The sequence below is a fragment of the Suncus etruscus genome, chromosome 12 (genome assembly GCF_024139225.1).
Source record: "Suncus etruscus isolate mSunEtr1 chromosome 12, mSunEtr1.pri.cur, whole genome shotgun sequence".
Taxonomy (NCBI): Eukaryota; Metazoa; Chordata; class Mammalia; order Eulipotyphla; family Soricidae; genus Suncus; species Suncus etruscus.
In genome coordinates this window covers 71,346,426-71,363,049 of record NC_064859.1, presented here as the reverse complement: position 1 = coordinate 71,363,049, position 16,624 = coordinate 71,346,426, and the positions used below count along the sequence as shown (strand labels likewise).

Genomic DNA, 16,624 nt, shown 5'->3' with positions numbered 1-16,624 from the left:
AATTTAATTGTTAATGCCATATTTTTATGAAGTAAGACATTAGGGCTGCAAACATAAAAGAAAGCTAGAAGGAAATATAATGGTTGAAAAAACAGTTGAGAGGCATTTCTCAATGCCAAATTTAGAAGTCATCATTTCTTAGAATTAGAAATTGTATTGTTTATTTTTGGAGTAAATTTTGGCAAATCAATATTGTTTGTACTGATGCATGAACATAAATATCTCTCTGACGGGCCTATAATCTTCCCAAATTCTGGTTACTTAATTTAAGAGCATTATTCAATGAATTTCTTCAATAATATTCCCAGTACTCAGTGGGAGTCATGAGCAGAATTAAATGAAGTAATAGAGAAACATTGTGTGTAAAAACAGAGAAAGCATTCTAACTTTTTTTTAGGTGTTATATGGCACCTTAATGGGAAGAAATACCCCTGACAAATGATAAATAGAATTGGAAGGAGACAGGAGACAAGTTAAGAATTATAAAACTGGCATAGACTTTAGAGTTGTTATTCAAAAAGAGTAATTTAGGAAGGCTAAAGGTAATCTTGGGGAAAAAGCTATATTAAAAATATTTAAATAAGGGACCGAAGTGGTGGTGCTAGAGGTAAGGTGTCTGCCTTGTCAGTGCTAGCCTAGGACGAACCCGGTTCAATTCCCCCGGCGTCCCATATGGTCCCCCAACCCAGGAGTGACTTCTGAGCGCATAGCCAGGAGTAACCCCTGAGCATTACCGGGTGTGACCCAAAAACCAAAAAAAAAAAAAATTAAATACATTTCAATTACTTGCACTTTGGGGTCAAAGAGATTATAATCCAGGCAGTGTGCTTTTCTTATATCTCATATGGTCTACCTAGCTCTGCCACAGTTAATTCCTGACTGTACAGCCTGAAGTCTCCACTGAGCATCATGCAATTGGACCCCAAAACAAAATATTAAAATAAAAAAATTTAATTAACTTAATATCATATGCTCAACTTAAGTGAGAAAGCATATTGCCTAGGACTCTAAATGGGAAGTCAGCACTAGGTATGTGAATGGGAGAATTCTCTCAGATATTAAGACTTAAAATTTCAGCTAGTTACAGACTTTGTAGTATATGATTTTATATCAAAATAGATATTTGCCTGGGAGCCTATTCTCAATTTTATAATAAATATCTTCTAATAGATCTTGTATTTGTTTTTCAAACCATACCTAACATCTATGTTCGTATATCCCCTGGTATTGTGCTATTTTTGTAACAACTCAGTCATTATCAAAGAGTTTTGAGTCTGAACAACATAAAGTCTTTACTGTAGTCAAAGATTTGTTCAGTGAAAGGAATGCTGGGAACATGTGGGAGCCCTATTGACATTCTTGTTTCACATGTCCTAAAAGCTCTGTCACTATTTAAATTTTGTTCCAACTTTGAATAAAATCAATTCTGCATAATCACTTACCTCCACTTTACCTTGTGAGCTTCCAGAATCAAAGGAAATTGTATAATTTAACTTGATACCTCTCCAATGGCTCCATAGTGTAATTTAGTGAAACTGGATCCACTCAATGTCATCAGGTAGAAAATCTGTTGAATGTGTCAAAACAAGTAGAATTCATGGTCTGAGTGATTTCTAGTTCTTATTTGTATAGGCAATAAGAAGCAAAATCTCATTTATTCCATGGTATGCTTCTATTTATGACACCATAATTGTCATAATTTATATGAATGTCATAATTTATATGACACCATAAGGATTGAGGACTTGATGAGTTTTTTTATCAAAATGTTTATGAGTCATGTACCAGAAGCCGCATGCCGCTATCCATGGAATTGGAGGGACATGGGTCTGGAAGCAAATGCCAAAGCAGGAAATAAATCAACACATACGTAAGGGAATAAAACAAGTTCAGGAACTTCCACAATCAAGCCTTCCTCACCTCAGAAGCAGATTGATCTGTGGTAGAAAAACCAGAAATGCAAGAGGATTAACTTTGAGATTCAGGATCTTTATTTGGAAATGCAAGACCATACCCTGGGGTCTTACACATGGCTTAGGTTGAAGACCTGTTGCATGCTCAAGTGTAACTGCGTAACTCACTCTCAAAATAACAGACATTTAAAATATCAGCTGAAAGCTGGCAGGAAATTTGAAATCATGTGAAGAATTAATTATGGACTGGAAAATACATTAAGTGAGTATATAAAGAGAATCAAACCTAGAATCTTGTTGGACTTTCATATCTAATACATGGGGAAAAAAGTGCAAGACTTGATGAAGAGGTAAAGAAGATTTTAAAAAATAAACCCTGCCCAAAGAGTAAAGGACAAGAAGAAAGGTTTTCAAATGAGAACAGATCATCATCTAAAATTGAGAGGTTATTAAGGTCTATACTTAAAAGAAAATCTATGATAAATATTCTTAAAGTTAATGAGCAAAGAAACTGAAGAACACAAGATTAAATTTTATGTTGGGAATGATGTCGTTGAAAATACCTTACTGTCCTTTAACAGTTGAAGGATAGGATTCAGAAACTTAGAAGGTGTTTGTGAAGAAAACGTTTAGCAAACAACAGAACCCAGAAATACCAAATGGATATTAAGCAGACAGAGCTGACTAAAACACCCAAAATCAGTTCTACAGAGAAAAAGAAAACAAAGTGTAAGCTGATGCCATGTGGGGATGTGAGTGAGTGAGCCCTATGTCCTGACATGTGGAACACAAATGAGAAAGAACCTTAAAATGCAGAAATAAGACCCTATTATTAAACAATGACTTAAAGCATTAACTCTTAGGATCAGAATGCAAACCCAATTGGAAAGCAGAAACAATTGGGAGACAAGAGAGGTGAAGCCATAAAAAAATTGTCAATGTGTAAGCAAAAGGGCAGTGAGGATTGTTAAGAGGAATGTATGAAAGTTAATTTTTATTCATGCAGATTTTATTTAAGTTTTATAATTACAAACAAATTTCCAACCAGATAATGAATATTGGTGATCAGCAAAAGGGGACAGAAAAGATAAAATATATGAGAAAAAGTAAAGCAGCAGCTTTAAGGTAAGCACAAGTGATATACAAATATGACAGGGTACAAAGCTGACTCTTTTAGAGCATTTACTAAAAGACTTGAAACTCGGGCTTTGCTGGTTCTGGGTAGATGGGTCAGCAGAGAGAATAGAATTGAACACTGAAGTAAGATACAGCTAGTGTGCTTTGTTTTGTGAAAGTGCTTGATCAGGGTATTTGCAGGAAAGTGCTTGAAAGACAATGAAATAATGCTTTAGAGGATTACACAAAGGAAAATAAAAACAAACTTTGAGATTCAGTAATGTAGTTCAGCAGTAAAAAGACATGCTTCTGAAACATCTCACACTGGTTCAGCTCATAATACCAAACAAACAAACTTACAAAGAGTTTTCCTGTCATTGTTGTCTTAATAGCAATAGGTCTCAAATGAAGATGAACATTGGCAAAAAAAATTCCTACATCTCGAATGTACTTAAGAGCCAAATCATTCAAAGTTGATGCTATTTTCAGCAGTATGAAGGCAATACAAAGCAAGAAGAGCTGACTTAAAGCTCACTTTCTCATTTAACAGCATGGATCTCAGCAACACGGAACTGATAATATTTTCTCTCCTATTGAAGTGCCAAACACATCCAATATTAGTGTGAATAGCATAATAATAATGACTCACAGATATAAATGTTACTTATCTCTATAAATGTTGGGTCCAATTTCCCAATCCAACCCAAGAATCAGAGACATCCAAGATGCAATCTGGTGTTTATTAAAAGCCACTAGGGAGTATACCAAAGTTGGTAGACTTTCACCCAAATTCTCTTGTCCCTTGTATAGTGAGTTTTGGGGATTTCCACATTATTACATTTCTTGGTGGATGACCATTTCAGGGATTTTCTAACAAGAAATAATTTCTTCCTAGGCTTAAGTTCATTGATTAAAGCAAGTTACTGACTAAATAAGGATTTACAATGAGGATGTCTATTCATGGAGGGATTCAGACAGGGCAATAAAGATTAGTGCCAGGTGAATTTAAGCTGCCTGATTGGCTGCTAAGGGTGACATGACAGTCTTGTGTTTTTTTATGGTATTTCCTGAAATGTGCTTAGTCCTTTAAGAGAAGGGCCTAAGACTAACACTGAAGTCATGACTGCAGTCTGGCTCTTTCATAATAGATTATGGATTAATGGAAAATGGAATTATCAATTTTATTTGCAATATTTTTAGTAAATCCAATATTACTCCTGGCTGTGCTCAGGGGATCTTATTCGGTGCTGGGGATTGAATTCAATCATTCTTTGTCTAACACTTTCTGTTGTTATTCAGATAGTTTTGTTGATTGCTATAGTGACTAAGCTGAACTGATACAGACAAAGCACACAGAAAGATTTGGATATTCCTGGGCAGTCTTCTTTTGTTGAGAAATACTATTGATAACCTTTGGCATGCCTGAAAATTTTGCAATTAAACCCAGTTGGTCTTTTACACCCTCAGTATATTTGACTAGAAAGACAAAGGAAAGATATATGTTATGTATATCTAAGGACTTTAACAAGGTCTGAACTTTAATATTTAACAAAAACAGCCTTGAAATTTTCTTTAAAAACCTAAATAACATAGACACACTCCCTTATGTCTATGGCCAAAGAAAATTTGCTTAGTCAGTTTTAAAATAAAATTATTTATCCTAAAATGAATAATTATTTTAGATTTTTAAAATGATGCCAAAATCAGTAGCTCAGCGAGGTCAGGACAATTTGATACAAAGGAAATCTTGATATATGTTGAATATTTGAAATTGTGAGTATTTATATTTGTTTTTTTTCCTTTAAATTAACAAATTGTGATCTGTCTTAAAATAAGAAATTAAAAATAAAGTTTAAAAATGAAAATGAAAATGAAAAATATCATCTTTCAATGATATTTTTAAATAACCCAAAGTGTCAGAAGTGATTTGTGGATTCTCTGAAATTATATTTGATTTAAAACTAGTACATAGGGTAATCTGAATATTACTAGGGACAGAAAAAAAATCTTGATTATGTTCTGACTATACTGTTTTCTACAATTTTAGTAAGACTTCTTTTCTCTGATTGGTAAGTTTATAGAAAGACTGATAAAAGAATTTTGATCTTGAATTTTGTTGGGAAAGCATCTCTCTCCTAATTTGGAATGTGAGTAATGATAAAATATTAGCTCAATATTAACCACCCTCCCTCACAGGAAAAATAAACAGTCCAAAGGCCAATTTTCATAAGTTGAATTTTTATCTAAAATACTAGCAGAGATTAATAAATAAAAGTTCTTCACCAGCTAACTTATTTATAGTCACCAATAGCATAATTCAAAATTGATTATTCACTCAGGATTATTTTCTGTAAGATACATGATACGTCCTAAAATGTTTTCAATATTTTATTTTAGGAATTTAGACAGAAAGAGTAAGGCTGGGCCGGAGAGACAGCATGAAGGTAGGGCGTTTGCCTACATGCATGAGTTTGCCTTGCATGCAGAAGGACAGTGGTTCAAATCCGGACATACCATATGGTTCCCCAAGCCTGCCAGGAGTGATTTCTGAGTGCAGAGCCAGGAGTACCCCTGAGCACTGCCAGGTGTGACCCCAAAACAACAACAAAATAAAGAGTAGGGCTGAATTTTTCTCAGCTGTGTGCACACTTATTATTTAGTACCTGAATTTTTAAAAATCTTAAAATGCCTGTTTAGTGAAATGAAAAATAGAGATCCAGTAAGGCAGAAGCTTTGTGAAGGCTGGACCTTACAGTACCTATAGTTGAAGTCAGAGTGAACTGTAAAATATATTTCATGAAACTTGGAAGAAAGATATGGAGGGTGATTATATGTAGGCTATTTTGACTTATGGTCTTAGAATAAGCTTATTTTGAATTTTCTTTTTTTAATTTAATTAATTAGCATTTTGATTTTTGGGCCACACCCGATGACACTGAGATGTTACTCCTGGCTATGCGCTCAAAATTGCTCCTGGCTTGGGAGACCATATGGGATGCCAGTGATTGAACGGCGGTCCATCATAAGTCAGCAGCTTGCAAGGTAACTGCCCTCCTGTTCTGCCACCGCTTCGGCTCCATTTTTAATTTTCTTTTTTTTTGGGGGGGGGGTCACACCCGGCAGCGCTCAGGGGTTACTCCTGGCTTTATGCTTAGAAATCACTCTGGCAGGCACAGGGGACCATATGAGATAACGGGATTAAACCACCGACCTTCTGCATGCAAGGCAAAACGCATTTCCTCCGTGCTATCTCTCTGGCCCCCATTTTTAATTTTCTTATGGAAGTTTTTGGTTATGTTTTCACTCCTATTAAATGTCTATGCCCTACTTTTTAATAAAAAATGTTCACTTTTAGAATATTTCTCAGTTTATTCCCCAAAGCTACTTAGTATATTTGATATAAATACAAATATCTGATATTTTCACTTATATTTGAAGAGTGAATAATACGCACAACTTTCGCATCAATGACTTTTTTTTTGTGGTTTTTGTTTTGTTTTGGGGGCTATTCCCAGTGTTGCTCAGAATCTCTTTTTACTTTCACTCGGGGTAACTCCTGTATGGGACTGTATGAGATCCTTGATTGGAGTTTGGTCCACCATATACAAGGCAAGAAACTTTTCCACAGTACTATCTTTTCAGCTTCCAATGATTTGGTTTTTGTAAGTCATTTAGCATCTGGGTAAATATTTAACTCATATACTCTCCTTCCCCCCTTTATTATTTACACATCATCTTATTTTTACAAAGTCTTACTATATTTTCTTTTATTGAGGGTTTTGTTTTGCAGCTTCAAAGAGAACTTCTATTTTTACCTTTTATTGAGAATGACATAGTTTTAAAAATAGACATTGATTTATGTAGAAAATTATTTTCATATGTCTCAACTTCTGTGCACTCCAATGCCTTTAGATAGTTGTAGTGTTTAGTTCTAGTATGTGCAGTTTATAAACTGTTCCACTAGAGTGCAGATTAAAGGAAGGTAAATAAACTTATTTTACTATAAGCACTTATAGCACTCAATTAAAACATGAGTTTCTCATACCAACATGTAAGGTCTAGCAAAATCTGATTTCTTCCTTTTTTCCAGATCATACTTATTTTATTTGGTCATAATTTGCTAACCCTCTGTCTTCCCTCAAGTATTGCAAACTAGTCCTTTAGAATTAAAAAAATTTTTTTCACAGGACAGAGCAATAGCACAGAGGCAGGGGCATTTGCCTTTCACGTGGATTACCCAGAACTAATGCGATTTAGATCCCAGGCGTCCCTTATGATTTCCGTCACCTGGAGTGATTTCTTAGTGCAGAGCCAAAAGTAAACCCTGAGCATAATTGGATGTGGCCCAAAAACTTAAATTTTTTTCACATAATATATATTCATATAATGGTGTTAGGTTCACTTATAAGTGATTAGGGTTTACTTCCAGCTCAGTGCTCAGGGAAGCATGTAGAGTTGAGACAGGAATGTGGGCACTCACAATCCAAAACATGCACTCCTGCCTTGTGTTTCCTCTCTGAACACTCTAATATTAAAATCTTCACTTACTTCTTTTTAAATTTTCATTAAAATATCATTTTATGTCAAAGAAAAAGCAAATATAAAAGAAAAGTAAGATGTATACAATATTATAAACATATGATTTATCTCTATAAATTTTATCTTGGTATAGGTAACCTAAAATTAAATATTAAAAATTATACTATGGATTTATCTAGTGATTAGAATTTGGTATTTCAAACAAGTTTAAGAACCTTTAGAATTAAGTTTTGCATAGATATATATTGGCTTTATTTTCAATATATTTTATTTATTAAAGAAATTTCAGGTGTTAACAATTGAGAGAATGGCACTAAACTTTTCATATATATATATATATATATACATATATATGTATGTATATATATATACAAGTATATTTGTCTCCAAAAGTATCAGCATCCTTTTCCAAAGTAACCCATTAATTATAATTTTTGGTTTACATAGATATATTACTGTTACTTGTTATAGATTAAATGTTTGTGAAACCCCAAATAATATGTGAAGTCTTAACCCCATTGTGATGACATTGTTATGATACAGTAACTGCAAAATGATTAGATAATAAGGTTGTAGCTCTATGTACAGGATAAACATACTTAGAAAATAGACTGTTAGGAGCTTTCTCTTCTAAGTGGAGATGAAGAAAAGATGGAACTTTTGAGCCAGAAAATGGCAACTCAGCAGATACTAAATTTGCCAGTGCCTTTATTCTGTGCTATAAAGATTTTAGGACTATTAAAAACAAATATTTATTGTTTAATTTCCAATCAATAATTTTGTCATGGTATCCTGAATAAACAGTACCAGTTTATTCACTCACCAACTGAAACACTGTAAAAATAGGTTGATTCTAATTTTGACAATAATTACAAATAAAACATTTATATAACATTTTAGCTTCTTGAAGTAAATATCACAAAACATGGTTACTAGATCATACCCTTAAAATATTATTAGTCTTGTAAGATACCGCCAATCTTCAAAAGTAAATGTAACATTTTATAATTCCACATGCAATCAATGAGACAATTAAGGCTATTTTTGTTCTACTGTCTCACCAACATTGCATATGGCTCTTTTCCAATTTTTTTAATAGAATACAAACCCAAATGTTCTAGTTTCATTTATGAGAACACTATCCTATCTGCATTGAAGTGCTCTGCCTGAGATAAAAATCAATTGGCCATATATGCCTGAATATATTTGTACACTCTATTCATTTTAATTGATCTGTAGGTCAATTAATTCCATTTTACCACACAGTCTTGAGTGACATAAATGTATATTAAATATGAAAATCACTCTGAGTCTTTTAACTTTTTATCTTTAAAATCTGTTTTATCTTTTCTAGTTTGCCATTTGATACACATTTTAAAATAAAATTATTTGTTCATAAAAATAATACTAAACTTTTATAGAGCTATAAAAATATTTGTATAGTTCTGTTTTATGATATGGCATATAGCTTGAATTAATTATTTTTATCTATTATATTAGTATTATAAAACATTAGTATGCAGATGATTTTATATGAGTTTAAGTTTTCTAAGCATTTCAAGTTGTGGGTGCTTTTATAAGTTATATTTTTATTTTAATTATTAATATTTTGTGCATAAAATACTATTTGCTCTATATTTTAATGATATCCTCTGTTTTTTCAAACATACATATTATTTGTGATTCTATTACTTTTAATTTCTTTTCAATTTCCTTTGTGGACTCATGATTTTTTTTTTTTGGTTTTGGGGCCACACCCGGTTATGCAGACTCGTGATATTTATGGATAAGAATACATTTATTTTTTATAATCTTCATGCTTTTCTTTTTAATCGTTTTATGAAATCATAATTATCTATTACAGAGTTAGTACTTTTTTTGGTTTTTGGTCATACCCGGCAGTGCTCAGGGGTTATTCCTGGCTCTATGCTCAGAAATAGCTCCTGGCAGCCTCAGGGGACCATATGGGATGCCGGGATTTGAACCACCGACCTTCTGCATGAGAGGCAAATGCCTTACCTCCATGCTATCTCTCCGGCCCCTACAGTGTTAGTATTTTTGTGTGATCCTGTTTTGATAGATATAATTGATCTGGTTGAGCAAATTTCTAACCGACAGACTGTTATTTTTTATAATTAATGTATTTAAATTTTATTAAATATTACTTTTGAGTGTATCCAGATAACCACATGAATATTTCTTCTTGTTATATAGATGTCACAATGAATAAATACATTTGATTCTGAAGCTTGAGACTACATCACATTCCATAGAAAGCCCTAATAGACATAAGGTAGTTTTGTTCTATATTGTTGAATTCATTTTCTGTTTTGTTTATAGTTTCTGGGCAACACAAGAGTGTTCAGAATCTGTGCTCAGAGCACTTTTAGTAGTGCTTTGAGGAACATTAGTAGTCCCAAGGATAGACCTCTACCAAACACAATCTGGTACAATGACACCAGCTTTGAACATTGAGCTGTCCATGCCTGTTGGCCAACCTTCCCCGAAACACCTAAATCCTCTGAACTTTGCTTAAAAAGCACTCCCTTGGGAAAAAAAAAAAACAATCTAATTGTATTGTTTTACTTAGTAAACATTGCTCATTTTTGCCATTTTGGCCTTTAAGGAATTGTTCAGTTTTATGTCATATTCTAGCTTTATTTTAAAAGTTCTAAGTACTATTTTCCTTTGTTCCCTTACTTCTACTATCTTGATATCCTAGATGAACTATGATTTCTCAACAAGTGATTGCAGCTAATTACCACCTGATAGCACTTCAATCTACATTTAAAAAGTTACTTCTCAGCTCGTTTATCTTCCATAAAACAGCATATCTATACTGTATCATTTAAAATGCTGTGACCCAAAAACAAAACAATAAACTCCAAAATAAAAAGCTCTTCCTGAAATCTTTACCAGATGTATTTTTCTCATTATTCTTTAGGTTATTATTGTCCAATGTGGAGTGATCCTTACCCCTAGTGTTCATAGAGGACAGTGATCTGAGAGAGAGTGATCAAATAGGTAAGCAGGTGACAAATTTTTAAAGAAACACTCACACATAGAATCCCGCAAGACACATTCCAGACTGAAAGAACCTAAGAAAGTTTCTTTAAAAAAAAAAAAAAACTAAACTAAACTGTGTCCTGGGCACTCAGCTGCTTCATCAAGTTCTGGCCTTATGAATTTTATTACTTCTTCAGATGCCTTAAAAAGAGTAAAATTATAAAAATTTTGTAATAATAAAGAATATAAAAAATTCAAAAAAAAGAGTAAAATTATTATTTGTGATTTATCATAAAGATTTGAGGTCATTTCCAAAGGAATAAACATAAAAAATACCTCCTTTCTTACCACGCAGGGCAAATCAACATTAAATGCAACGTGAGGAGACTTTTTAAATTTTGCCCACCTTTACAATATGAAATGTTATGATTTCTAATTTTATCTTTCATCATTCCAACCTCAAATCATATATGTGAGAACACTATCATTGCCGTAGCTTGCTTTAATGTTGTTCTCAAATATCTAAATTGTGATACTATCTAAATCTCTGCCCTTTTATCTTCGCTTAAGAAAGCACTACTGAGCTAGAGAGAGAGAACAGTAGGTACAGTGCTTCCCTTAAATGCAGCTGATAGAGTCCATTCCTAGAAACATCTAAAATCCACGACCACCACCAGGGGTCATTCCAGAGCACAGATTCAGAGTAGCAATTTTCCCTGAACACCAACAGGTGTGACACCCCCTTTCCCCCAATTTGAAGGCATACGTCAATACAAGTAAAGATATTTAAATTACTTTTAACTTCATCTTAAACTCCTGATCGTCTGTTTTTTCTTTTGTAACATAGTTTTGATAAAGTTACAAATAATTACAATGCCAACTACAGATTGACCAATAACATCCCACTGCACACTTTATAGTGGACATTATTGTATGCACAATATCTTGTCAGTGGCTTAGAAATGTGGCCATGAATTTTAGGAAACTACAGACCTTCAGCTATTGAATGAATCATGTGGTCCCACTGTTTCTTGTCAGAGAGCACCACCTCTGTGTCAGTAGGCCATGGGATTTCTAGAATCTGACCTGAAGGTGACCCCTTTTTATGGTGAAATAAGGTATTGAACATAGTCTTTCTCTCTGGAGTCATGAAAGATTGACGAGGAAGACTAAGCCATGCTTTGTTTTGAGCTAAGACTGCTGCATATCCATAGATTGCCCTGGACCCGTGTTCAGTGTTTATGCCAACAGTGCTATTACTGCTTCTGTTAGGCTATTACTTCATAATTTTGAAGTTATAAAGCTATCTCAGTAAAATCTTGAATAGTAAAGAAACCTACTGTTAGCCTTAGAGATCAGAATAGTCTTTGAGATTTGTTGTATTCTAGTATCCAAACCTAATCATTCGGTTTTGAATGCTTCAACTAAACTTACTTTTTTAATATTTTGCATCTTAAAGTTTACTACTTACCTACACAACATTTACATTATGTTCCATACTGATTTTAGTCAGTTTAATAAAATAGGACCACAATATAGAAACACTGGAAAATCAATCATTATTTACATTAACTTTCATTTTACACTTTCCATTTATTCCTTGTTTCCAATGCGAGAGGTTATAAACAATCTACACTCTCTGTTGAGAGGATTGTGCGATCATTGCAAAAATATTTCAGATGACCATTGCCACTTTACTAACAACAGCCAATTTAGTAGATGTAAACTTCTCCCCCCAATTTTTACATGTGGTCAGGTCAAGGCTTATTGAGGGATTAGTGACTTCTCTAAGTCAGACAACTAACAGGAAAGAGGTAGAACTCAGATGCAAGTATTTATATATTCAAAATTCATATAATCTTTTGTGAGATTCTGCATCTTTTGACATAAAACATAATAAATTTTGATTTTGGCTTTTCCCTTAGGAGGTAAATTATATTCAATAGGAAGCTATTTATTGAAGACTTTACTAGTGAGCCAACCAAGAACTTGTACTAAAAATGGAAAGATAAATAATTGATTTACAGATCTCATTATCCATTGAAAATTGTTGCTATTATTGCTTTTATTAGCATGAGGAATACTGACTTGGTTGTTCTTCCATTGTTACTGGCTTTCCTGTTTAGTTGTTTTGTTCACATGAAGACCTAGTTTATCCATAGTATGGGGCAGAGTTTATAGAACTCTCATTTTCTTGAGATCTCTGCCTTCAGCTCTTTCATGTATGAAATACTAAACTATATTTTATTATTTTACAAAGAAATTTGATTCTCTCCCCAAAGTGACCAGAAAAACATAAAACTGCTTTCAATTTACTGGTTAGTTTTATATTTTCAAAGATATTTATAAAATTAATATAAAAATTTCAAAAACATTTACATATGGAGATGGTAGTTGCATTTACTATAATTATCCTTTATCTCTGAGAAATATAAAGAACATTGACACGTATGGAATGAATTCCATTTCTTTCAGCAGCCATCTCATGTCAAATTCCCATCTGGCAGTTCAAAACCTGATTTATTAAGGTCAAGGAAGTATGACCATATTCAGTTCCTATGCACAGCCTTTGCTTGTCTATAGGGCTCAATTAATTACTGGATTAAAACTGAGATGGGATTTGTTTTGTAAACTGCTAAACAATTTAACTAGATTGTAGGAAAAGATGCTCTGTGACATCAAATGACCTTCTGCAAAGCTTATTTCTCTCCCTGATGCTCCTTTTGGAATCCATTTCAGAGGTCTTTTCAAATAGGGGCCAGAGAGATAGCACAGTGGTAGGGCTTTTGCTTTACACACATCTGATCCAGGATGGACAGTGGTTTGAATCCTGGCATCCCATATGGTCCCCTATGTCTGCCTGGAGCTACTTCTGAGCACCAAGCCAGGAGTAACCCCTGAGCGCTGCTGGGTGTGACCAATAAATAAATAAATATATAAATAAGCAGTTTATTATCTTTTCTAAATGTTTACTACTTGCCAGATGTTCTGGTTTTCAATTTGAATATAGAGATACACAGTTTTCTCAGAATATTGGTGTATTCAGAGAACTTCAAATTCAAATATTTTCTAAATTCAAATATTCCCTAAAAGATATTTTTAAAAACATTCTTTTGGGAATATTAAAGGAATATTCTAGGAATCTTGAAATTGATGCTTTTTAATTAAGTTATTTATACAAAATATTCATACATTTGTTCAATTCTGAACAAAATATAAGTTAATCATAAAATTATTTCTATATTTTATCAGCATCTGTTTGATATTGATATACAGTATAAAATTTACTTATTAACTTAGTATAAAAATTCTAATTTACCTAATAGATCTAGCAATAGGTTTCCCCAATTTTCATAAAATTTAAAACTCAACTTATTAGTTTTCTCCTTCACTGTATTTTTTATATATGTATATGGCCATATTAATAGTTCAAAAGGTTTCTTAAAATTTTTCAATTACAGTGGCATAAAAATCCCATGAATAATTTGAAAACCTATGTGCAGCAATATAAATTAAACTGAAAAAGTAAATAAATGGATAATAAAATATATTAAGTTATTAGAAATATGTTAAGTTATAATTTTGGAGGTAAGTAACCTACTTTATATTTTATTATGTATTTATATGACAAAAATAAATTTTGTGAATTATGCATTTGCTATTTATATATAATTATACAAGGTAGAAAATCAAAAATAAAGCAGGAATAAAACAACAACAAAACTAAAATATTAAAGACAAATATATCATTAAATATCAATCAGAAAGGGATTGAGCAATAGTATAGTGGGCAGAGCATTTGTCTTGTATGACGTAGACCCACATTAGATTCCCAGGACCTTCATATGGCCAGGAATATAGCCTGTTTGCAATTTCAGGATTAAACTATTGCATGGTTTAGGAGCCCTAATACAAAATCAAAAACTAAAATAAGTAATCAAAAATCACACTTACTATAACAGAATTCACTTAATCAATCACACTGAGTCAATCTTAAGGTGGAAAGCAAGAAGATTTTTATTAGCATTAGGTAAACTGCAGCTAAGCAAACCCAACTGACACTATGGCTCTGTCCAGAAATGTAAGACCATTTATATAGGAAAGATTTTTGGCAACATAGCATACTTGTGAAACAAATAGGAAAAGAGTAAAAAAAATGGACTATAGAGAACATTTATTTGGAGAAAATACAGAGATAAAAATATAGGAGGTAAATAACACAAAACTTAAGAACCCCTTGCTGTCAGGAACATTTGTATTGGTTGCTTCTGTTTTAAGTTCTACACACACATGTATTAATGATAAGAATTATTCCTGGGCCCGGAGAGATAGCACAGCGGTGTTTGCCTTGCAAACAGCTGATCCAGGACCAAAGGTGGTTGGTTCAAATCCCGGTGTCCCATATGGTCCCCCATGCCTGCCAGGAGCTATTTCTGAGCAGACAGCCAGGAGAAACCGCTGAGCACTGCCGGGTGTGGCCCAAAAACCAAAAAATAAAAAAATTAAAAAAATTAAAAAAAAAAGAATTATTCCTGTGACCTGCTGCATCTCTGCAATGGTAAATATATTGACTTAGCTTCTTAGTTTTAGTCATAATTTTATGATGTATGATCTATTCAATCTTATCCTGGCTCCCAGAATGGGTCACTTAGAGGATAGTCCCTTCGCTACCTTCTTGATGATCTGTTTAGATATCTAACATTCTTACAACTACAACAATGCATCAAGGCATTTTTTATAATAAAAAGGGTAGAGTAGAGAAAACTGAAGTTTAACCCTTGAATATATAAACATGGAAAGCTTTGTCTAAGCAATGTTGGGTTTGTCAGCTAAAATACACAATCAATGATGATTCTCACTTTCTCTAAATGTACAAACACAGATATACACATATACAGTATGTAATGTTGTAAAACCTGAATAATATTATTAGCCTTAATTAGCATTCTTAGGCTATTTTATTTCCTGCAGGATAATGGTTAAGTTACTTTATTGCCGCTAAGAAACCATATACTCAAAAGCAATTGGTGTGTTTTAATGGTAATGACAAAAAATAAATATATTATTCAGATTAATTCGAATATTTGGAGTTTTATTGTTTGCTTTTTTCCTGGAGCCATACCCAGAAGTGCTAAGGGATTAGTCATTGCTCTGCAACCAGGAATTACTCCTGGTGGTGTAGGGGGCACCAATATTGGATAGAGGGATGGAACACAGGTTTTGCATGCAGGGTTAGTACCCAACCCACTGTACTATGACTCCAGTCCTTAGTTTTTAGCTTTTTTCCTATTGCAGTTATATTTAAGTCAAGCTCTCTGGTATTATTGAGCCACATGAAACTTACATTGCTTTCCCTGAGGATGCTTGAAACAATTGAATGAACATTGAACAAAATTATATCAAAAGAAAAACAATATAAACTAGAGCACTCTATAAAAAATCAATTAAACTATATGAGGTTTCATTTATTTATATGCAAAATATAGGTGATGGCAAGATATTAGTGAAGTATTAATTAAATGTATGCATATTTTCTGATGTTCATTTAGTAAATCTGTATATATTAAAAATATATTATACATGTTTAATAGTTTTTATTCTTTTCCTTAACTCTGTCCAGGTAAGAATAGTCTAACTTTGACCTCTGAAGTCTTCTACCATCCCTTGGTCTTCATGAAAACACATAACTTGCCAAACTTGGTCCATTTGGCCATAAACTACACAATGAGATAAAAATAAGAGATTAAGACAGGGTACAGATTTTCACTGGGACTAGAAAAAGTAAAAATATTTAGTTACATATTGGACAAGAAAGTGATTGTACTATGTGGCATGAGAAGATAAAGTAAAGAAAAAAGATGAACAGTATGGCTGTGAAATAAAATTCACATGTTGTCGTGAAAATTATTGTCTAAGTGTGTTTATTTCCTTAAACATATCCTTTGAAATTAAATACCTTTCTGGGAAAAATCTACCTCTCCCAACCATATCTTTCCCATGCATTCTTTGTACCAATTTTTTTTTAGCAAATTCAAATGCTATAAAATCCA

The 16,624-nt window shown here is 32.9% G+C and overlaps 1 long non-coding RNA gene across 1 annotated transcript in view; it reads right to left on the bottom strand.

The window, feature by feature from the left end:
- Positions 1-1,448: 1,448 nt before the first annotated feature.
- The window catches only part of LOC126024097 (uncharacterized), a 451,235-nt gene continuing 436,059 nt past the window's right edge, over positions 1,449-16,624 (bottom strand). Inside the window, exon 3 of the long non-coding RNA XR_007500874.1 lies at positions 1,449-1,567. This is a non-coding gene — a long non-coding RNA (uncharacterized LOC126024097). The remainder of the gene's footprint in view (positions 1,568-16,624) is intronic.